The sequence below is a fragment of the Phalacrocorax aristotelis genome, chromosome 7, assembly GCF_949628215.1.
Source record: "Phalacrocorax aristotelis chromosome 7, bGulAri2.1, whole genome shotgun sequence".
Classification (NCBI taxonomy): Eukaryota; Metazoa; Chordata; class Aves; order Suliformes; family Phalacrocoracidae; genus Phalacrocorax; species Phalacrocorax aristotelis.
This window is the reverse complement of record NC_134282.1, coordinates 35564762-35587907: the sequence shown is the minus strand read 5'-3', so window position 1 is coordinate 35587907 and position 23146 is coordinate 35564762. Positions and strand designations below refer to the sequence as shown.

At 38.5% G+C, this 23146-nt stretch overlaps 1 protein-coding gene across 12 annotated transcripts in view; it reads right to left on the bottom strand.

Moving 5' to 3' along the window:
• Nucleotides 1-23146, bottom strand: part of HERC1 (HECT and RLD domain containing E3 ubiquitin protein ligase family member 1) — a 118334-nt gene that overhangs the window by 92051 nt on the left and 3137 nt on the right. For 9 of the 12 annotated variants that reach the window (XM_075100024.1, XM_075100035.1, XM_075100029.1 and 6 more), the window contains exon 1: nucleotides 19600-19727. The exons of 2 other annotated variants lie outside the window; for them this stretch is intronic. The gene's annotated coding sequence lies outside the window, so the exon portion shown is untranslated. Of the gene's footprint in view, nucleotides 1-3971; nucleotides 3991-19599; nucleotides 19728-23146 lie in introns of those variants that run through there. One more of the 12 variants, XM_075100027.1, reaches the window with a different exon arrangement.

Below are 23146 nucleotides of genomic sequence, written 5' to 3'. Positions count from 1 at the left end.
AATCCATGTGTGAAACTTTGAATGCTTTGATATTAAACCATTTATACGTTGGCTTAAGTGAAAAGTGTGTTTCAAGGTTTACAATTAATTCAACCGGAATGCATTTGTTGTTCACTGTTTTAAAATTCAAAATCTAAAATAAATCAACAGATGGAAAAGTTACACTGAAATTACAGAATACCAGACCCTTTTGAAATTTAATCTGAGTGCATCAACTTTCAAACTGAACATAGCAACAAGTCCTCTTTGATGACTTTCAGAAGGGAGAATATAGTGTTAGAAAAGCAGTTTATCTTCTTTACGTAGTCCTCCTTTTGGGATGATGCACTATAGGTGTATGGCATGGACAGTATGGCAAATGTGCCTATGGCTTTGTAGTTCCCCAATGCTCAGTCACTGCAAACCTCTTAACCATACTACTCAAAATGAAAGTGTAAGCTATTTAAAAAAAAAAAAATCAGAACTATAATCTTGTCTCTTCAAAAGCATACAGTATTATTTAGACAGATGATGCTGTGATAAACTACTCCCAAAAATTAAGGTGGTAGAAGTTCATAGAACTATATGACAGGAAGACAAAATTTGGAAGTAAAACGGGAAAAAAATCAAGTTAGCTTTTAGTTAAGCTTTTAGAGATCTTCTCTATCTTGAAACCAATAGTGTAATATTTTGATTAATGAGTTGGTAAAAGAATGACAACACAAAGTGCAGAGGCACCTCTATCACTGTAGATAAGTGTGTCACAGGGGAAGAACCATATGTAGGTGAAAAGTAGTAAGATGAAATTTAATAGTAAAACATGCAATCTTATACAATTACAGTGTAAAAAAATCTCCCATATAGTAGAAAATCTATTATTTGGAGATTCAAAAGTAGAACCACAGTGAGTCACAGAAGGATCATGAGTCATCATGAAAGAAAATATAATCCTGAGTAGCATTAACAAGCACTTCAGAATAGTTAGGGAAGGTTAGGTAAGGGAAGCATTTTTACACAATTTTATAAAATGCTGATCAATTGGATTAGCCAGCTGGACTTCTGTCACCTATATCCTGAACTCATTAAAGATTGACACTGGATCATGCAGAGAAAGATTATTCCGCTGATCTACCCTAACAGAGAATCTAGCCTGAAGGTACAACTAGGAGTGTGGCTTTTCGGCAGAGCAAATCAAAATAAACAAATACAAAATAAAAATCAAATAAAATTAAATCTGGTCTATGAACACAGCAGAGAAAAACGGGGGTGACAGTGGCTAAGTAAGCAAAAGAAGAATATGTGCATAAGAATATGGGCGTGAAAAAATCACAAATTAATTTAAACTGAAAGACTCAAGTTTTTTCCCTGTTAAATTCTGTAGCGAGTTTCTAATAGAAATATCAAACTCTCTTGAAACAGAGTACAATAAATTCTTATATATAACACAGAGAATTTTTCTAGTCTCATGTTGTCATTCTACCGGGAACACATTCATTTCAGGCTAACAAAAATATATTCCCTGAAGAGATTTCTGTCACAAAAAGAAATCCTAAGTAGAATCATAGCATGGTTAGGGCTGGAAGGGACTTTTAAAGGCCATCTAGTCCAACCCCCCCTGCAGTGAGCAGGGACATCTTCAACTAGATCAGGTCGCTCAGAGCCCCGTCCAACCTGACCTTGAATGTTTCCAGGGATGGGGCATCTACCAGCTCTCTGGGAAACCTGTTCCGGTGTTTCACCACCCTCATTGTAAAAAATGCCTTCCTTATATCCAGTCTACATCTACCCTCCTTTAGTTTAAAACCATTACCCCTTGTCCTCTCACAACAGGCCTTGCTAAAGAGATTGCCCCCATCCTTCCTATGGTCCCCCTTTAAGTGCTGGAAGGCTGCAATAAGGTCTCCCCTCAGCCTTCTCTTCTCCAGGCTGAACAACCCCAACTCTCTCAGCCTTTCTTCATAGGAGAGGTGCTCCAGCCCTCGGAGCACTTTTGTGGCCCTCCTCTGGACCCGCTCTGACAGTTCCATATCCTTTTTGTGCTGAGGGCTCCAGAGCTGGACACAGTACTCCAGGTGGGGTCTCACCAGAGTGGAGTAAAGGGGCAGAATCACCTCCCTCAACCTGCTGGCCACACTCCTTTTGATGCAGCCCAGGATATGGTTGGCCTCCTGAGCTACAAGCGCACATTGTTGGCTCATGTCCACCTTTTCATCCACCAACTCCTTTTCTGCAGGGCTGATCTCAATCTCTTCATCCCCCAGCCTGTATTGATGCTGGAGGTTGCACTGACCCAGGTGCAGGACCTTGCACTTGGCCTTGTTGAACCTCATGAGGTTCTCACAGGCCCACCTCTCCAGCTTTTCTAGGTCTTTCTAGATGACATTCCATCCTTCTGGCATGTCAGCTGTACTGCTCAGCTTGGCATCATCTGCAAACTTGCTGAGAGTGCACTCAATCCCACTGTCTATGTCATTGATGAAGATATTAAACAGTACCGGTCCCAGTACAGACCCCTGGGGGACACCACTTGTCACTGGTCTCCATCTGGACATTAAGCCATTGACCACCACCCTCTGGATGCAACCATCCAGCCAGTTCCTTATCCACCAAACAGTCCACCCATCAAATCCACATCTCTCCAGTTTATAGAGAAGGATGCTGTGGGGGACCGTTTCAAAGGCGTTACAGAAATCCAGATAGATGACATCCATCACTCTTCCCTTGTTCACTGATGCAGTCACTCCATCACAGAATGCCACTAGGTTGGTCATGAAGGATATGCCCTTAGTGAAGCCACACTGGCTGCCTCAGATCACCTCCCTGTCCTCCATGTGCCTTAGCATAGCTTCTAGGAGGATCTGTTCCATGATCTTCCCTGGCACAGAGGTGAGGCTGACAGGACAGTTGTTTCCCAGGTCCTCCTTTCTACCCTTGATGGGCACAATGTTTCCCTTTCTCCAGTCCCCAGGCACTTCACCCAACTGCCATGACTTCTCAAATATCATGAAGAGTGGCTTAGAGACTCCAATTCCCTCAGGAATCTGAGTTGCATCTCATCAGGTCCCATAGACTTGTGTATATCCAGGTTTCTCAGGCTGTCACGAACCTGATCTTCCCTTACAGTGGGAGGGGCTTTATCCCCCTAAGTACTCTGCAGCAAGAACACAAACCTAAATTTGTTCCAATTTTGCAATATTTGGAGTCATAAAGTAAATTAATTGGGTTTTTTTAAATTTATTAAGTGCCTAACGCTGTCGTAGTGACCACTTTCTCACAGACAGATGAGGATGTATGGGGGAAGACTGGTCCATATAGATGCAATAATGCACAGCATTTCTTTGTCATAGTAACATCCTACCATAGTTCACTTCTTCCAAGTACTATAGAATTGTATTTTAATGTTAGTAACCACAGTTTTAGTTTACCTAGTTATTATTTTTTAAGTACACGTGGAGCAGCATTTATTTAACAGGCAAGGTAATTCAAGATTTAGGTCTGAAGAACTAAAAAACTGCAGAATTGGTAAGCATATCCCAGCATTATGATGATTTATGTCTGCATTGAATTATACAATGGATGACCTTGCTCTCATGTTCTGGTATTTTATAAGGATAAAGGAGATTAACCTATTGGAGTAACTTTTCTGACAAAAATGCAAACTGCTTTAGAGTCCACATCTCTCACATAACAAGAAATTTCACAGACCAAAAAGAAAGGAAATACAACTGACTACTCTCCCAAGAATAAAGCAATGACTAGAACTCCTATACTCTACATATTGTTTAGAGCTTAGAAGTGGAAGATGTTAGTATTCTTCAAAAATATTATTCTAACCAAAACCATTAATATATGCCACTGATACCCAAAGGCAAGCTGCTGCCGAGACCAGTGTTTGCATGGTCTAGAAGTGTTGGCGTATGTGAGACTCAGCTGAGATACAAGCAAAGCTTGTATCAGGGTAGTTTCTTAGCAGAGTGTATTATATCAAGTACCATGTTGATGCAGTCATACTGTTTACAGGATCCAAGCTAGTTCACATATCTTGCTGCAGCACGTGTCATAAAACTTTTCAGTCCATTTCTTCTCATTTTTTCCTTTCATCTTGCAATTTCAGGCTGTTCTGTCAACACTTAAGAATAATAAAAAAAAAAGGAATGCAATATGGTTTTGGAATAATTATGTTTTGGTATTTCCAACTACTTAAAAATGAAGTGAGGGCTTCATTGCCAGATCCTATTCATAGTCCTGGATCAGAACCATGGCGTGAGTAGGAGAAATCTATAGAAGAGCGTAAGAGCAATGTGCATTGAGCATTTCATAGTTATATGTGCCCCACAGATTTCAAAGACTGTCTACTTTGTTGTCCTACTATTTTTATTGTTCACTTGCAATGTAGCAACATTTTAGTATTTCTGTACTTTGCAACTGGATTTAAGATCCTTTTTTACTGCCTTCAATTTCTGTATTCAATAAAATGAATTTTTTTAATTCTTGTTTTCCTTGCTTAATATTTTAACCCTCATAAACAGTATTTTCAGTAGACAGCTTTTGAACTCAACAGTGAAAACATAAACCACAAGAACTACATATATGTGAAGTAACAATGAAGTCACTAAAATAAACGTTTCTTAGTTACCATTTATACAAAGATCAAGTACTGCAAAAGTAAAAGCATTGATAACGTGACCAAAAACGCATAATTTAAAAAAAACACCCACTGAGCTTGAAAAACCTCTCACATTCAAGAACACAGACTGATCACAACTAGTTGAGTCCAGGCTTCTTCTAGGTCTAAATCTGAGAAAATTTTTTAAAATTAATAAATAAAAAGAACGCTCTGCTCCCAAAGAGACACTTCAGTTATTAATTTTAATGCTGGTAGCAGTTATAACTCCAGTTTTTTCAAGAGGATTCTTGCTGTTAAGTGTAAATTTTGTCAAGCTAACTTACAGCTTAATATGCAAAGAGGCTTTTTCAAAGCAAAACAGTGTTTTTAAAAGAAGTGCTGTTTAAAGTAACCCACAAATGCTTTACGTCCTATTATACAAAACAAATTTGTTTGACTGCTGTTTTATAATCATTAATCATGGACTACATGGGTTCTGAAAGATCAGTTTCTGTTCTTTGACCCTTCAAGTTCTAACGCATTACAATTTCACTGAAAAGCAATATAATATTCTGAAAGAGAGGTTGGTGTTCTTTGGCAGTTTGACCCCTACTTGATCTAATTCAAAACTAAATCTTGGGGTGGGGGTGTGTGGAGGGATTCCCTCTGCCATCTAGTGAGAGGATGTGCTTGTCACAGCTGTAATGACTGTAGTGCTACAGGTAACATATAATGCGATTTTGCTCTCCCTCAGATTTGACATTTCACACTTTAAAAAAACAATTTTTTAAAAAAATCAGAACTATACTACAGCTCTTCTGCCAATATACCTGCCAAAATATACCAGCATACCCTGTGCTGTTAAACACCTGCTTTTATTCCAGCCAAATTTTCTCAAAAATAGATTAGCCCCTTCACCAAAAGCTTTATTTGAGCTTCAGTGAGCCTTGCCCAAGTAACTTCAGTTGTATTACAGGGGACAAAATCCTTACACCTCTAACACATGAAAACTGGAGCCACAGCTGTTAACTAGCATTCAGAGGCAGTGAGCATTCTTTGCATTTCATACTAGACACACCTTCTGTTTACTCACACTACAAAACACAAACAGCTCAGCCTCCAAGTGACACAGATAGGTATTACTACATCCAGGACCTTGTTCTCATTTGTCAGGAAAAAAGGATTTGCTAACTACTGTTTGATCTGAATTGCAACTGTAACAGCCAATTAATGCAAGTTTCCAAATTCTGGTCTTCAGTGACTAAGTGCCTTCTCAAGAGGCAATACCAGGGGATCTAGCTACATTAAGAAGTTCTCTGAATACAGACTCATTCATTTGCTTTATGTTATACTTACGCCAGCTATTCTTCATTCAGAAATTTCAAAACTTGCTCATGTGCCTCAAAGGTGTAAATACTGCTTCTTTTCCTGAAAACGGATAGATTTTCTTTCTGTTCCACTTCTACGTACCTCTAAAAATAGAGGCTGAAGCTTGAATCTGAACTCTTAGTAGGGACCTACTGCAGCTTTCTAAAGAAATATATTGGTCCATCTTGAAAATAACATTCTGTTTGATGTGACCAGCAGCAATCTTTAACTGGACACACCAATGGCAACGAGCTGATTTGATATAATCCTAAAAATGCTCTATGAATACAAATGCAAATTATCTCTATCTCTGTGTGGAGTACAAGCTTGGTTTATAATTGCTTTAGAGCATGGGCAAGGACATCTTATTTCTTTTTAAGTGCAGGCAAAAAGAAAATACATTTGATTTTGAACGACCATGTGAACGTATTCACTGATGTTTTACTGTACCTAACCACTACAAGGTCAGCTGACAATGTAGAAGGTACCAATTCCGCAGCGTGGGCCAGTGTGTGGTCCCACCAACTTTCTGAACAAGGTGATTGTATGGCTGATCATATGGCCAAGCACAAAGGGAGAAGGCAGAAACATGTGACAAGAAGTGGAGAAAGCAAGTATTTTTCTTTCAGCAGCAGCAGCGCAAAACTAGAACAGCCTAAAAGTACAGCAACAGCTTTATAAAAGTATTTCAACACTGGAGCACTGAAACCACTTGGAATTACAAGTTCCAAATTCAAAGTTCCCAGAACTTTCTGGGCTTTCCAGTTTAAAAAAAAACAAACAAACAAAAAAAAAACCCCACACCAACGAAACCACAAAACACCAACAAAACCACCCCCACCAAAAAAACAAACCCAAAACAAACCCAAAACCCAAACCAAACCAAAATCCAGCAAACCCAACAACAACAACAAAGATCTTTTTGAAATTGCAACAACTGTTCCAAAAGAGCCCTATTACATTTTGTTATGTGCTTATATTTCATATTTTAGGACTCCAAATAGAGAAAATATTCCTTTCAGCAATCAGAAAATAACTTATCCTACCGTCAAATCACCAGCCAGCATTTTAGTGTAGTAAACCTCCAGGCTCTCACTGGTTCAAAAAAGCGAGGATTTAACCAAGACGATGTCTTGAAGATTACCCATTGTGTAATTTCCAGATACATAACAAAGTTTTAAAATTAGAATTATTAGAGAAATTTTTGATATTTTATTTTATATAAAAATTTCTCTGTCCAGCACCAGGTGGAGAAAAATCTGCTCATAATGACCAAACACTAACAACAAAATTACTCCCTTATTCCTTGTTCTCTCTTCCTCCTCAGAAAATAAAAACATGACAGTGAGAATTTGCAACACAACCCATTTGTCATATCTTTTAGAACCACAGTTCCTGTTAGGCAAAAAGCCATTTTGCTCGAGTAAATGCCCACATATATTTTACTGTTACTGATCAGTAAATCAACTAAAATGGACTTAAAACTCATAGCCGAACAAGAATTACAAGACAGTCTGACCAAATTTAACATCTATTTCAACAGCTTAGTCTATGGAACATTTAGGACAAAATGAAAATATCAAACCCTAAAAAACAAGTTCTATGTATCCCAGGTGTAGATTGTTTTTCAAAATAGCAGTGGCAGCAACTTGAGCTGCAGTAGAACAAATCTGAAGGTAACTAAGACTGCCTTCAGAGCTTGTTTCCTAACTCTGAACTCCAAGCTCTTTGTTATAAAGTTAGAAACGAATCTGGAAAACCTCCACCTAAGAGTTGACTCTGAGAAAAAAAATAATAATTCAGGAACACATTTAAGTAAATGGAAACACTAAGGAAGTGTAGCTGACAAAACTTTCTTACACCAGGAGTAAAGAAGAAACATGAAAGAAAGTAAAGCAAAGATACAAGCATGAGACTACCTTCAGCAAAACACAGGGCAAGGTCAAAGGTCAACTGCATTCCTTACAAACACTATTTGGACAAAAGAATCTGGATAATTCTTATCCAACTTCGTGCCTGCCAATAAAGTTTTTTTCATTAACAACTGCTAGGAGGAAGATGCATAAACCTAGTGATACTACTGGCAGTTCCAAAAACGAAAGAACTGCTGCTGAAGAGAAGATGAAGGAAAAGGCATTTGTCCACCACCCTCTCAGAAACTACTGTTAAAGCTGGGGGGAAAATGATGCTTAATAGCTCTGTGAGTCACAGACAGTGCTGCAGACTCTAAAACTGAACTGAAGAAAAGGCTCAGAGTCATCAAATGCTCTACTGGAATATTTGCAAAGCTGTAGAACAAACAAAGCTGTTATCCTTCAGTTTAATTGGGACACTAACTGGTGGTTTTTCCTCTTACCTATACATGAAAGGGAATGAGAAGAACTTAAAAATCAAACCTATGAAAACAAAAAGAACATAATCAAGGATTTGTGTTTTTTCCTGAACTAAGAGAGTAGAATATTTAAACAACAAACAAACAAAAATGCTTTAGAGAGCCTTTTCATGTTATAAGAAACATGGAACAAGGTTCTTTTTCCTTTCATCAGTCCGCCATTTAAAATTCACCCAAAGATGAACCTACATCCTCCAAAGCCACACCTCACTACATAATGAGTGATCACCCCTCTATGTTCCAGGTTCTGTGTTTTTACGCAATAAACAGCTACCTCTTCTGGTCTATTCATGGTTCTCCCCATTGTGTAAACAAACTAACACCAAATATACAAATTACCTCATGCTACTAACACTGAAATTCTAAGCTCAGGATGAAGTCTTCATATCTTGCAATAATTAGTAGTCATAAAAAGAAGATAACAGGCTGCATTTAAAAGTCAAATAAATCAACTTACCAGCAATTCTAAGCATTATGAAATTATAATAATTAAATGGTTGGCATGCATTTCCACATGGCCAAGAATTCAGAGAGAATGAGAGTTTAAAACAAAATTAATTTCCCCCTTTCCATATATTTCTGTTTACCTATTTACTTACATGGTGATTTTAAAGAGACAGTGTTTGCTGCATCTAGGAAAAAAACAAACACAAACCTAAAAGCCTGCAAGTTTTGACAGCAAGACAGAGTAAGCGTTAATAATAATTAATACATTTAAGATTTTTCCTTTTGAATTAAAATATAGAGAAAAAGAGGAAAGTTGTCATATTTCAGGGAAGAATGCAGTCTTTAGTGGCCTAGCACATATTCTTAAAAAATTTAAATTATTCGGTGTTATTAAAGAGTTTGGTTTTCTTAAATAGAAACTAAGTTCAGCCTGAAACCACCAGCTATCTCTTACAGATCGCTTAAAATATTCATATTTTACACGTAAGCTTTCCTAAAATAACTAATAAATCACACATATTAAAACGTGAAAGGCCTGTTACAAGTAATCATTAAATATAAGAGAATATTGAACGAATGAGCTTTCAATTAAGATTAAGTTTATATCACTAAAGAAATAGGGCAAACAGTAAGTGCTTTTACTGAGGAACACTGCATATTTTCTTAGAAAATAAGAAAGAACTATCCCTATATCTTAAATAAGAATAAAATAAGAGACTGGAGATGCATATAAATAAATTTACAAGTTATTTCCATGAAACAAATAAATTATGAAGCGATAAAAATATAAATACTACTACTTCTCTTTGTCACCACAGGAATTTAAACACTCAGAAACAGAAAGAGGAACTTGATCTTGCAATTAATCCCAGCTTGTTTATTTTATATATACAGAACACCAAGCCACTGACTGCATGAATGCATCAGCAATACCCTAATATAAAACTGACTAGAAGATATAACAAAATAGCTATTCCACTATAAATGTTTCAGTATTTTTATATATTTTATATATATGTATATATATTTTATATATGTATATATTTCATTATTTATAGTATATACTACAAATATTTCAGTATTTCATGTATATGTGCCTGAAGCACAAGTAACTTCTGTGTAACAATTATTTCTTTTCAAAAGTGAAGTAATTCTTTCAAAATGTCACAGTTAACATCAAAGTGAAATTATAGGGAAAATTATGTTAAATGTATTTTTGTGTTTGTATAATGTGCCATACAAAAGTTAAAATGGGACTGGAAAGTAACTAAGCTTTCCAGCCACTTACCACCACATTACATTATCTACAGAAAATGTAGATTTTTTTCTAGAAGGGGAACAAAGCAAACACTAAAGAGTTCTCATAAATCCACTTGGATGCTCAGATATGAAGGCTGCTAAATCTCTAAGAACAAGTGTTTTTTCAGTTTTTTACTACAGCTTCTGGAAACCAAGTTTTTAGCTCCTCTCACTTTGAAGTAAGTGGGACAGCTTTGATCAACTTCAAATACAAGTATAAGAACAACTCACTAGAGGGGAAAAAAACATTAAAAAACAGTAAGAGAAGGTCTCACCTTCAGCACAGTCAAAGGACTTTGGAAAGTGCAGCAAATACTCCTATATTCCAATGTCGGGAATAATAATTAAAAACGGACTTCAGTGTGGGGTTGAAGGTCAAAGCTTGTAAGGTTATAAAGATCCCTTTTCTGAGCTGAGCAGGAAAGATTGGCCCTGGATAGAATGTATACACAACTTCCCAGAAGGAATTTCCATAATATTCCCTTTCCATGTCAGTTTGGAAATTATGGGAGATATTTGAATTTGTCACGCAAGATCTGCCTCCACGCAGGTGACAAATTTATCCTAATATAAGCGAACAGGAAGCTCCCTTCTAGGGTTCAGATTTAGGGAATACAAAAGAAAAGATTACTGAGAAGGTGCTGAGTATAGATCTAGGAGAAAGACCGCTGTGATAAATTAAAGGAAGGTGGAGATGGAACAGAAGCTATATACAGTGATTACAGCATAAACTGTAGCTTCTTTTTGAGGGAGGAACAAGAAGATAAGGAACAGCTCTGGGCAACTCTAAAGAGAAAACTCTAAATTCCTGTAAGAAGATATTTAAGTATGAGAGTCAAGGCAAGAAAATGTAGAAGGCATTTTTGTTTTATTTAAAAGAAGGTTGTACAAAGGATCATTAAAAAGTGGAACACAGGAATATTATCTTACTATTTTAAAAAGTCGAGGGTGTAACAGCACTATTTCCCAAAAAAACATGTTTTGTTTTTTCACTCCTTAGCACACACATTCAGCTTACCAACAGACAGAAACCACCTAAATGTATGGAAGGGAGGTTCTACCTCATTGCTAAATGCAGTAATCATTGGTATTCCATCAAGAATTTCAATAATAATAAAAGCCCACAAATAAGATGGAAGAAGTTACAACTGCTGCCCAGACTGCTAAAAGGAAAAAATGAACAATCAACTCAGAAATGTAGCTAAATCTTCAAGTATATACCTGAATCTTCCTGCTCAATTTTTATTTTACAACTTCGCACTTTCCTTCCTGTGTACAAGGTCCAAACAAGTAAACATTGTCATCCAGGGATGAAAAGCAAAACTGGTCTTACATAAAGTGTTGTCAAATGGACACAGTGAACAAGGGGAATATATTTTAACCTTATCTTTAGGCATCACTTGTCACACTCCACGGAGATTTTCAAATTTACAAAAATCATTCTTCAGCTAACACAATTATAAGTTTAAAAGTTTCCTATGGCTCATGAAAGTATTTCTCTACTACTTTTCTCTTAAATAGTAATAACACTTCCTGCTAAGCATACCTAATTGCATTTTTGCATCTGCTGCTCAAACAGAAAGCAGGGTACAAATCTTCCATTTACTTTTTTTTTTAATTGTTTCAAAATAAAAAACAGATTTTTAAGAGATTTTGCAAACATTTATTTACAGCAATCAAAAATACGGGAAACACTGTGTCTTGTAAAAGGTCCATCTCTGTAACACGAAGTATCTCACCATGAGTTATACAACTGAGAAAGATTCAACTACCAGGTCATCATCACAAACTCCTACAATTATAAACGTATTCAAAACACCAAAGCCTCTTACCTGAAAATTTAGAAAATGCTGTCGTCATCACCTCCTCAGAAAAAGCATGGCATGTCAGCCAGAGAAATAAGAGGAGAGACTCATGTGTTGTAGGAAGCAATATTATGACTCAACAGTAAGTTAGTACAATGTTTCGGGAAAGAAAAAGCATAGATATTTTCACTTGTAATTACAAAAAAATTTGAGCAACTCATTTTAGAATAGTAGAAGAATGAAATTTAACATTCTATCCAAATTCTACTTCAGCTAATTTTATTTCTCCCTACAGCGTCAACTGAATAGAACGTAGGATTATTCACTCGCTGTACAAATAATGTACTAGGTATAATGCAATTAAAAACAGCTTCAACAGCCTACCCCCAAAGCTAGAAGGTATGTGGGAAGACCCAGAAAATTACTTTAGTACTTATAAAGGGTTAAGTTATAATACCCTGTAACAAAACCAGGATTAGTTTCTGGAAAAGTTAAAATATATATTAGGAAGGTAATGAATAAAATATCTAAGTATGATCCAGAAGCTTCTGAATTCTGGAAATGTGAAGACAGCACCACTTGATTAACCACAATCTGAGAATCAATATGCATAAAATGTGATGCAGTATCTTCAGTCACTATGAAGAAAATACATTTTCTTAAACCAGTGACTCAATATATCTAGGACATTTAGAAAGGTCAGAATTTAACAAAGCTGCATATTACCACATTTTTCTTTAACTTAGTCTGACTACAGCAGAAATCAAGCACAGACAAAAACAATTATTCTGACAGAAGCTAAGTGCGCAGACTCTTAGAACTGATACAAAAAGCAGCTGAAAGCTTTATTTTCTGCAAAGTTCTTTAAAATCTACACCTATAAAGCTGCAATGATTACATGTCCTAAAAATCAGAAGTTTTCTCAGAGGAAAAATAAACCTCACAAGCAGTCTCTCCTCTCTGCAATGAGCAACTTCAGCAACCTTTGTAAGATGCTGGCTACATTTAACTTTATTTTATGGGAACCCAATTACAAAAGCTTGTAATACAAGAAGCTGGAAGTCTGTACAGTCAAAGGCAGGAAACCTCAAAACTAAAGAACATGCAAAAACTGGCTGTGAAACTTGCACACCTAAATTCCATTTACTGCCTCACCATAATGTTATACCACCTTTCCCCAATGGATAGGTAAAGATATTTTATAAACAGAGTGCAAGAAAGAAAAACTTTAACAAATAAGCAGATTTGTGTATTTCTAAAGGACAGAGTTCTCTGTGCATTCACCAACTATTAACTTTCTCGAGTTCACCGCAGTTTCATTTACTGTTTTCAACTTTATTATCAAGAACATGAAAAACATGAAATTGAAACAAGTAGCTTCAACTGTGCTAGAGGTATTTTTAGCATGTCACCTGGGTGGTTTCTGAAACGGATTAGAAAATTTAATATTTAAACAGATGGCAGCCAGGGCACACTACAGCTCTTAATATTGCTCAGAGTAGTTAAATCTTGGTTTGCAACAGTGAGGAACAATTTCTGCAGATGGACGAGAAAAATCAAGCTTTTTGTGGCTTACACAAAACTTAGGAAAGATTTCACAATGAGAATAATCAGGTAATTCTGCTAACTCATTAAGAACATAATTTATTCACTGCAAGTGAGACTGAACATTCAAAAACTTTCTGGGATGTTATTCTAGATAAGTTAAGAAAGCAGAAGTTCTCCATACATAGCTGATCACAGGACTGGAACAGTTAATTTATTTGAAACATGGCTGAAAATCTGATGCAATATGTTTTTATTTACTGCCTCACTGTGGTGATAATAATACTACAATTCCATACATGTGGAACCCCTTCAAAGTTACAACATTTTAGTTTTGTAGCATAAGCACTTAGAACCCTTATAAATTATTTTGTTAATTCAAATAAATATAACATCCCTACCCGTAAATCAAAGTCTTTATTCTGTATTTAAATCTTCTAAATTATTATCTCAATATTCTGTCCAATTCCTAGTACAAGCATGACGCACAAAAAATGTGGTTATTTTATTTCTCCTCTGCAGTATCAACTGAAACCAAAGACTTTCTCTTTCCATAGAAGCACTGCATTCCTCTAATCATCCATACTATATTCTTTTGCCTTATTCCTAGTTGCTTTATTGTTATATGATCATCTATATAGATTTAATGACCTACCTGTAGCATCAGTATATATACCTGTATGGTCATCTGTATGACTCCAGAATTGAATGTGGAATTGAAGATACAGACGTACCTTGAATTTGTGCAACAGAAGGACTGATTTCTGGTTTTGCTGAGTTCCAGTCCTAACAGTTCCTAATAATATATAAACCAACATATTACGTGAACTTTTTACCATTCCAGTTTTTCATGCTTCTTACAAAAGAGGCACAAAGTCCCAGTAAGAATCAAGCTTCACATGCTACCAACTGTTAGAATGCAGCAATTTTTTGCAATCCTTTTTGAAGTTTTACAATCTGAAAGTACAAATGAAAAAAAAGAGCAAACTGATTTGCTTTCCTTTTTTCCTGAATATATATACGATTTTTCATATATATATATATATGATTTAGGAGCAGATATCAGGGCTCCAAACAACATTTACAGCCTCTTTCTTGAAAGGTTAATTTAGAAACCAGGAATATAAAAAATTAATTAAAATCCTGCCTTGTCATAAGCCAACAACATAGAACTTGCAAGACGTTCCATATTACTAATGGCCAGGGCAAACTATGACAGTTAAAACCAACAGTAATAGGACATAATGTTGCCTAAAAGAGTTATTTGTTCAGTATTTTACTCATGCCAAAAAAGCATTGGAGATCACTGTGCAAAGTAATGGACCTCAAATGTTCTCTTTGACCAGCACATTTACTCTATACACAGTTTTATGACCGACATGAGGTGAATGGGAATCTACAAAAAACAGTCATGGGAAAGAAAAAAAGAAAATGATAGATTAGAAAATACTGACGCTGCAGAGGAATTACTACAAATTAACAGAGAATTGGAACTAAAGAGACAAAGAGAGACATTAGAAGCAGAAAAAAAGGAAAAATAGAGAGGCGCTAGGTAACAGGAGATGGACAGTAAAACAACACAGAAGAAATAAGCCATGGTCTCCTACAAATCTGGAGCAGCAAGATGACAAGCAAAAGGAACTAAACCAGAAAGAGCAAGCAAGAACAGCAGCTAGAGCAGATCACTCTTCACTCGTAACAGTGAACTGATTTATGTGAATTTCCATCTCTATCGGTCACAATGTCTACTATCTTTCCTCCTTATATCAGTCTTCTGCTCCGCATATGGAAACCAAATTAGTGATACCATAATTCCGATTAATTCTGCAACCAACCATCAACTTTTTTTCCAAACATTAAATTCCACCTAGCTTCAGAATATTTGCTGGTAAACCATCCTGAAATTCTACTGATACTCTTCCAGATTTAGTATTCCTACATGATTTTGGCCTCCTTTAGGATTATTGATTCATTATCAGGCCTACTACTGAAACCAGTATAACCCTATGCTTTCAGCTGGCCATAACTGGTCACTCCAGAAATCTTTTGGGAAACACACAAAAGGAGTACAAAGTTATTTTTAAGTTAATAAGAAATGAAATATATTTGCCCTTTTGCCCTTATGTTTATAGAGAAAATAATACAAAAACCTAATCATGGTTTGTGAATGTAAACCCTTATACCCGTGGGTGCTGTACAAAACCTACCCAAGCAGAAGAGAAATAAAAGTTTATTTTTACTATTCAGCAGAGAAATTTACAAAAATCAAATTAATCCATTACTTCTTCACATGCATAAAACTATACTGAAACAAAAGCTGAGACTGTCCACATATACATCATGAAAAGCAGTTACTAAGTAAAAAGAGGAACTGGGAAGCAGACACCCCCATGCATCAAATATGGGTGTTAAAAAAAAAAAAAAAAAAAGAGGTAGGTTTAGATTGGATATTAGGAAAACATTTTTTATAATGAGGGTTGTAAGGCACTGGAAGTGTTCAAGGCCAGGTTGGATGGGGCTGTGAGCAACCTGGTCTAGTGAGAGATGTCCCTGCCCACAGCAGTGGGGCTGGACTAGATGATCTTTGAAGGTCGCTTCCAACCCAAACCATTCTATGATGACCTCCAGGGGTGACTTAAACCTAATTATTTGATAGTCCGCTTAGCAAGTTCTTTAATCACTTCTTCCTCTAGAATACAGTGAATATGGTGTAGGTAATTCTACATTAACATACAGTTGAGCCCTTTTTTGCTTTAATAGGCAATTTCTTATTTCAGAGAATTAAAAAAAAAACCACCAAAGGTACTCAAGAGCTAGACTGCAACTTAAATGCAAAATAAGCAAAGTACATATTTTGCATTCACATTTCCATTTCTTGATTTAGAGTACTCCCAGTATAACTAAGTGAAAAAGAAACTTTTGTTGTATAAATTTGTGCATTTGCAAGGAAATGTTTGAGGATTAAATTTCTGTATTATGCAGTGCTGACAGCAAAAAAAAAAAAAAAAAAAGTATTACTAGTAAGGAGGACTCGAACTGTAGGCTCTTCTTTAAACAGTAAATGAATTTCAGTTTCCAGCAGAGAACATGATTGCTTCAGCCACCTGAACATACTCCCAACTAGCTTGATGACATCAATCAATCGCAACAGGCAGCCAAGGCCAGTGAATATACCTGGCCACTTCCCAGGCCACAATTACACTTGCTGTTGACTGGCAAATTCCGTAGCCACTGGCTTCCAGGTTTGGTTTTTTTTAATCTTCAGAAATTACAAGGATTACTATGAAGTTACTATAACGCACAGTAAGCAGCTGCAGCACACTGCCAGTTACTTCAGCAGCCCTAGGAAAGTAGAGCTTCATTTTCTAAGGGCTACTTTAGATGTTTTTAAAGAGAAAACACCTACTAGATTTGAATGCTCCATATGACTATCAACCACTACAGGCAGACAGAAGGAAAGAAAACCTGCCAGCAACTTCAGAGTTTGAGTACTTCTGAGAATCAATCACAAGAAAGAAACATAACCAACACAGTACTCACCTTTCACTACGATGACACCAGGAAGTCAAATCAGCCATAGACAAATGCACCTTACATTTAACTAAAACATACTAGTGCAAGATAAAAATCTTGCAAGTTATACAAACAAAGGAAGATTGAGTATCTGTACAGTATGTAAATGAAGACTGTTGTATTGAAAGGATAATTACTTCGTAACAACCTATGACCAGAAGTCAAATGTCCCCTCCACCAAGTCTTCCTGAAATACACACAATTTTTGCTTCAATTACTTATTTATAAAATGAGGATAAAAGTCCTCTCTACCCCATGATAATTACAAGAATAATTGTATTAAAAACAGAAAGAAAGACTGGAATACCAAAAGCGAGTCTTAAAGTATTTAAAGCTATACTTTCTAACTTTACTACCAAAATACAAAGACTAATTTCATGTGTAGTTTTTCCTATCTGTAAAATAGTCCCACTCCAGTCATCACTGATACTTTAAAACATGCAGAGCACCCCTGCACGGTTTTCTTAAAAAAAAAAAAAATTATTATGGCTATCTGAAATTGGTAAATTAAAGACAAAAAACAACTGAGATTTTTAGTCAGGACACTTAAATAATTTCCTAATCAACTAATATCCATTTAATTCAGTTCTGAAATAACAGAAGAAAAAGCTTTCACTGATAAACTATCTTTCAATTAGTTCAAGAATCACATTAATAAAAAAATCCTGTGTTATGTTCCTACTATGCCAAGCAGTCCTTCAGCAAAAATAAGATTTTATATCCCTATTATTCTTATTTAACAATTAGATATCAATACCTCCTTTACACAGCTTACAGAAAAAAATTTCAACACCCTCGCTCCCCCTTCAGCTTATGTACTTCCAGCCACAAAAACATGGTTATCCTTAATGTTAAAACACAGTGAACACCACATACACCATACACTTAAATAAGAACTTAAGAGCAGAGAAGAATGCATCAAACGTATACAGGTTCGTTTATACTCGGAGACAAGGAGCCCTAAGATGTTTCATTCTGAGAGGCAACTACTACATATAAATCCACCTAAAATTCCTTGTAAGTGAAAGGATACAGGACACTGGCGATGCCCTTCTGTTCTATAGCACATTAACACTGTACAGCTTTTAATCTTTCATACAAAATAGATTCCTCTTCGAATATCGAGAAGCAGTAGCAGGCTGACCAGGTATACAATCTACCTTTCCAGATTAAATGTCTATTATTTTTTTTCCCCATAACTATGTCAGACTCAATCCTGAGATCCAAGTCCTCCACAGTGCCACACTCCTATGCAATGGAGAAGATGCAGTTTTAATGGGGCCTCTAACAAGAAGCATTAAATTCAGTATGTATTAATTGATAGCTTTGAGTCTCTGTTATGAAGTAACAGCATAGAACACTATGCTAACCCACAAATCTAATGAAGCTCGTGACATTATATGTATACGTGCATATATACGTGTACATATATGTACATAATATGTATGCATATATAGAGAGCACATGGTCCCACCTACAGCAAATTAAACAGTCCATGAAGCAACGGTTTAGATACATGACATGAAGAACAGATCTAAAACAACAAAAAATGAAGATGTTCCACCAACTTCACATAAACCTTTCCTATGTACACTGTGAAAGAGAGGGCACATAATAATAAGGTTCTGTCCCTAAAAGACATGAAAAGCATATACTTGCATATAGTAACTTGTATAAAGTAACTACTAAAATAAATTAACCGTATGCAGTTAAAAAACAGAAAACAACCCAACAAAAAAAAAACCCAAAACACCAAAACCCTACTCACACCTGCTAGGACATCACTTCAGAATGCAAAATAAATAATCTCTGAAGTAAAAGCATACATATAATTTTTCAGTACTGCAAATAAGAACCAGCAAATAAGCCATGGGGAGACGATGCAATTCAGATGACAGATCTGGAGATATACGGAACACCTACAGTTACACATCCATGCACACAATTAATAAAGGCCAACACGACAATTTTCAGACCAAATTTTGTGCCACCAGCCAGATCCACCTAGGATGCACGCAGCCAAAGATGCATTTAACACTTAGGGGAAGAATGCACGGCCACGATACGACCGCATTGGTGAGGCTCAAAGGGAAAAGCACAGCCTCAGAGAACCTCAGCCGAAGCACAACCAGGATTTTGTATAGTTTACACTGCTCTAAATAGGCACAGAAAGCCCCCTCTCCTCCCGGCCCTACAAAGGAAGAGCTGCTGGACGCCCCTCGTTCTCTCCGAGTGCCCTCAACAACAGAGCACTGACATCTAAGATCTGCCCCACCTGCCTCCCCCTTTCCTCCATCTCCGCCTGCACCTTCCCCCCTTCCCAGGCGGCCGTGGCTATCGCTGCAGCCTCGCCTCCCTGCGCCCCCCAAACCCCTCGTCAGCACAGGTGGTGCAGCCACCCCCTCTTGACAAGGGGGGGCTGCAGGGCCCCCCTCCGCGGCCGCGCCCCGCCCGCCGGCGATTTGTTTCGGTGAGGAGCGGCGCTGAGGAGAACCCCCCCCACCCCCGCCGGGCTGGCTCAGGCCTCCCACCCCCGACCCCGCGGGGGGGCCCGGCTCCTCAGCCCGCCGCAGCCCAGCGCTCACCAGGCAGCGACGGGAAGGCGGCGGACACTAGCCCGGCTCTTCCGCGAGGCTGGGGCAAGCGGCGAGTCCCCGCCGGGAGCCGCGTCCTTTCCTGCGGCGGCTTGTCAAAGAGAAAACATGACGCGGGAGCAGGGGGCGGGAAGGGGGGGGGGAAGGGAGGCGGCCAGATCTCGCGGGGTTACCGCGTGCGCCTCGCGAGGCGAGGCGCCGGCCGCTCCCCGCCCCCACGCGCAGGGCCGCGAGCGCCGGCGGGGAAGGCAGGCGGTGCGGACTCTCGCTCCGCGCGCGCCGGGCCTGCGGGGTGCGCACCGCGCGCCCATCGCGCCCGGGGGAGGCAGCGGTATCGCGCCCGGGGCTCGGGCCGGGGGGCAGGGGCGCGCATCGGCCGGCAGCCCAACCCCCGCCCGCCCGAGCAGGAAGGTTTCCCTGCCGAGGGGAGGCCGCAGGGTTTCCCCGCCCCGCTGGACAAGTTGCAAAGCAGCCCCCGAAGGGAGTGACGGTGGGCAGGGACAGGGAACACAGCACCTCATCCAGTGGGGCCTGCGGCAGCCCAGCCAGAGTGACGGGCACGGGCGTTGGCTGCCCATAGTGCCTGTGGTGCAGGTGTGTGTGCAGCACCAAGGCACCGCGGCTGCATATCAGGAGCTCCGTGAGGCGAAGAGGCTCCCCACAGGGCCATGAGGGACACTGTGGCAAGAGCCATGGCGAAACCAGGAAACAATAAGCGTGCAGAAGAAAGAGGGGCCCAGACCCATCACCCAGGGCAAGGCTAGAGCAGGGGCAGCACATGCTGCAGGGATGGCTTTTCCTCAGTCGAAATGGAAGTAGGCTGCTGACATTAGGAATGAAAACATTTGTTTTCTCAAAGTGGCAGGAATAGCGGACAACCGTTTTTGCATAAAAGCAATCTATAAAACAGGTATGGGGAATGAAATATCTAAATGAGGTGAGGATATTGATTGGATAGATGTGTTGGAAAGTCAGTGAAAGGAGAAACGGATGCTGTATGTGGGGATGGAAAGTGCAGAAAAGGCAAAACATCACATCGATGGAGGATTAGAAGTATATTGAAAAGGCAAGCTTTGGTTTGAACAGGATAAAAACAACAAGAAATGTCACTGGGTATTGAAATTCTGGGTCTAAAATAAAGTGTACTATTGAGAGTGAATTACAGACTACGATGCTGGCAGCAAGAGTGACATGGCAAGTAAGACCAGTGAGAGTACACTGGCAAGAAATAATACAATGAGAAATTTCAGTTATATCCATGTTGATTGGTTATGGTCCATACAACGGGGTAGGGATGTCATGACTGAATTAGTATACATTGTTAATGACTGTCATTAAATAAACAGGAAAAGTGACAAGAAAGAAGCAAGAAAAAAACTTCTCTGCAAGGAACAATTGCATAAGTGTGGATACATCAGCCTAAGATAGGAATATAATGGAAGTTTACAAAGATTGGTGACATGAAATAGATGAGCAGGGAACAATTGTTTACTGTCTTTCCAGTAGAAGAGCTAGAGGCTAACAAGTGGAACTGGTAGATGTCAAATTCAGAACAAGCAAAAGAGCAATTATTTCTTCATACACACGTAATGAGGCCGTAGAACACCTTGCTGCAGGACACTGTGTAGCAAGAGTTTACCTGGATTCAAAAAAAGGACTGGAAAAACACAAGGAAGGAAAAAGCAATCCATCACAGATTACCAAAGACATCTCCTCTGGTTGAAAAATGCCCAACCCACAGAGCACTGAAGGCCAGAGTATATGGGGACACATTACTGCATACTTGCTCTTGCCTTTTCTTCCCTAGATATCTGCTGACGACTCTCCCCAGACATATCGTACTGACGGACCAGTGTTCCCATCCTTACGTCCTTGTCTTACAGCCCATCTTTACTGCATCTCTCCTCAGTGTAAGTCCCCCTCTCATCCCAAAGCACATGTCCTTTACAGTTTATTCTGAGGTATGACGTGGGTAGGGGATTTACTAAGGGTAGAGCTCAGGCTCCCTGGAGGGACTGTTGCACTTCTTGACACAGGTTCCAACCAAAATTAGATCGAATGACACGGACAGTTTTGGAGGCAGATCCCAGCTACTCAGAGCTCTTTATTTCACCCCCCTAAAAGGCTACCCATTGATTCATAATTCCTTGCAGCAGGATAAAACTCAAATGCTTGCTTTGAAAATAGTCTTTGACCCAACCAAGCTAAAAAACACAGACCAGAAAAAGTCTCTGTTAGCAACTTACCCAGGTAACATAAACCCACAGAACGCTTAAGACAGCCCATTTTTCTTGAACTCTTAAGTTTTTTTTTTAGTTTTGTACCCCTAACTGCACCAGCTAATCTTTTGTTTAAAGCCATAGTCAAACTCTGCTGTGAATCAGCAGTTTCTTTGTTGATGAGACCATCTGTGCAAACAAACATCTCCAAAAATGTGTAAATTATAAAACATTTTAAAGCATTATTTAAGTATTTAAAATATGCCTGCTAAAGAATGCTGTGGAAGAAATAAACTTTTAAAATGAAACACACAGATCAGAATACATTAAATTCAGATCTGCCATTCCACAGAACAGAAAGCAGAATAAACAGACACTACGCAGTACTCTTCAACATGCTAACATGCCCCACACCCACATACTTATGTTAACCGCAGCATGAAGACAAACCTTATCATTAACTGCAGCTTTTTATGGCTTGCAGGCTCCACCAGCAACAAAGTATCACATCAATCCTCTTGCAATTATACCGATCCACTTGTAATACTGAGAGTCTAGGACTTTCACCTTACATCTGTGTATAGCCAAATCGCATCTGTCTGCTTCCACAGAGGCTCACTGATTTCAGAGTCTAAGTTACACTGGAGATACTATGCAGCCACTCTCCATACTGGGACTTGAGGTACCAAGAACATGAGAAGAATCAAGGAAGCAAATTAACAGTGGTGTTCTAAATTTAAAATCTTCCTATCATTTTAGAATTTATATCTTTTTAAACATACAAGTTGACTATAATATAGACTGTTGTAATCAAAGCACCTAATTCTCTAAAATGCCTTGAAAATCTTTGCCATGTAATTTCTGATCATTAGTGTTGGCAGCTAAAGGCGGGAGTAAGAGGGACAATTAAAAAAAGGAAAATCCAGTTTGGTGTATCCAACCTTCATAAGGTTTTCAGCCCACAGAATGCTGCCACTGTCGCAAAGGACCACTGCAATTTATCTTTCTGAATTCTCACATGAAGCTTGTTTATTAGAGAGCAACCATTAATATTTGATAATAACCACAATCTTTGATAAGTCTCAAACATCATCTAGAAGTCAAGTGACTTCCCCAGTTTCTCTGGAAGTCCAGGAGAGCTCTTTTAGAGCTGGAGCCCCCACTGATTGGGGGCTACGCTGCCTGAGCTACTGTCTGCACTTCGAGCCAGCTGGCACTAGGGACCTCCCTGACTCAAAGAAAACCCAGGATGCCAAGTGATGGAGGATGAGGCGTGTCCCATCTCCCTGTACTAAGAGGTAAGTAACGTCAAAATTCCC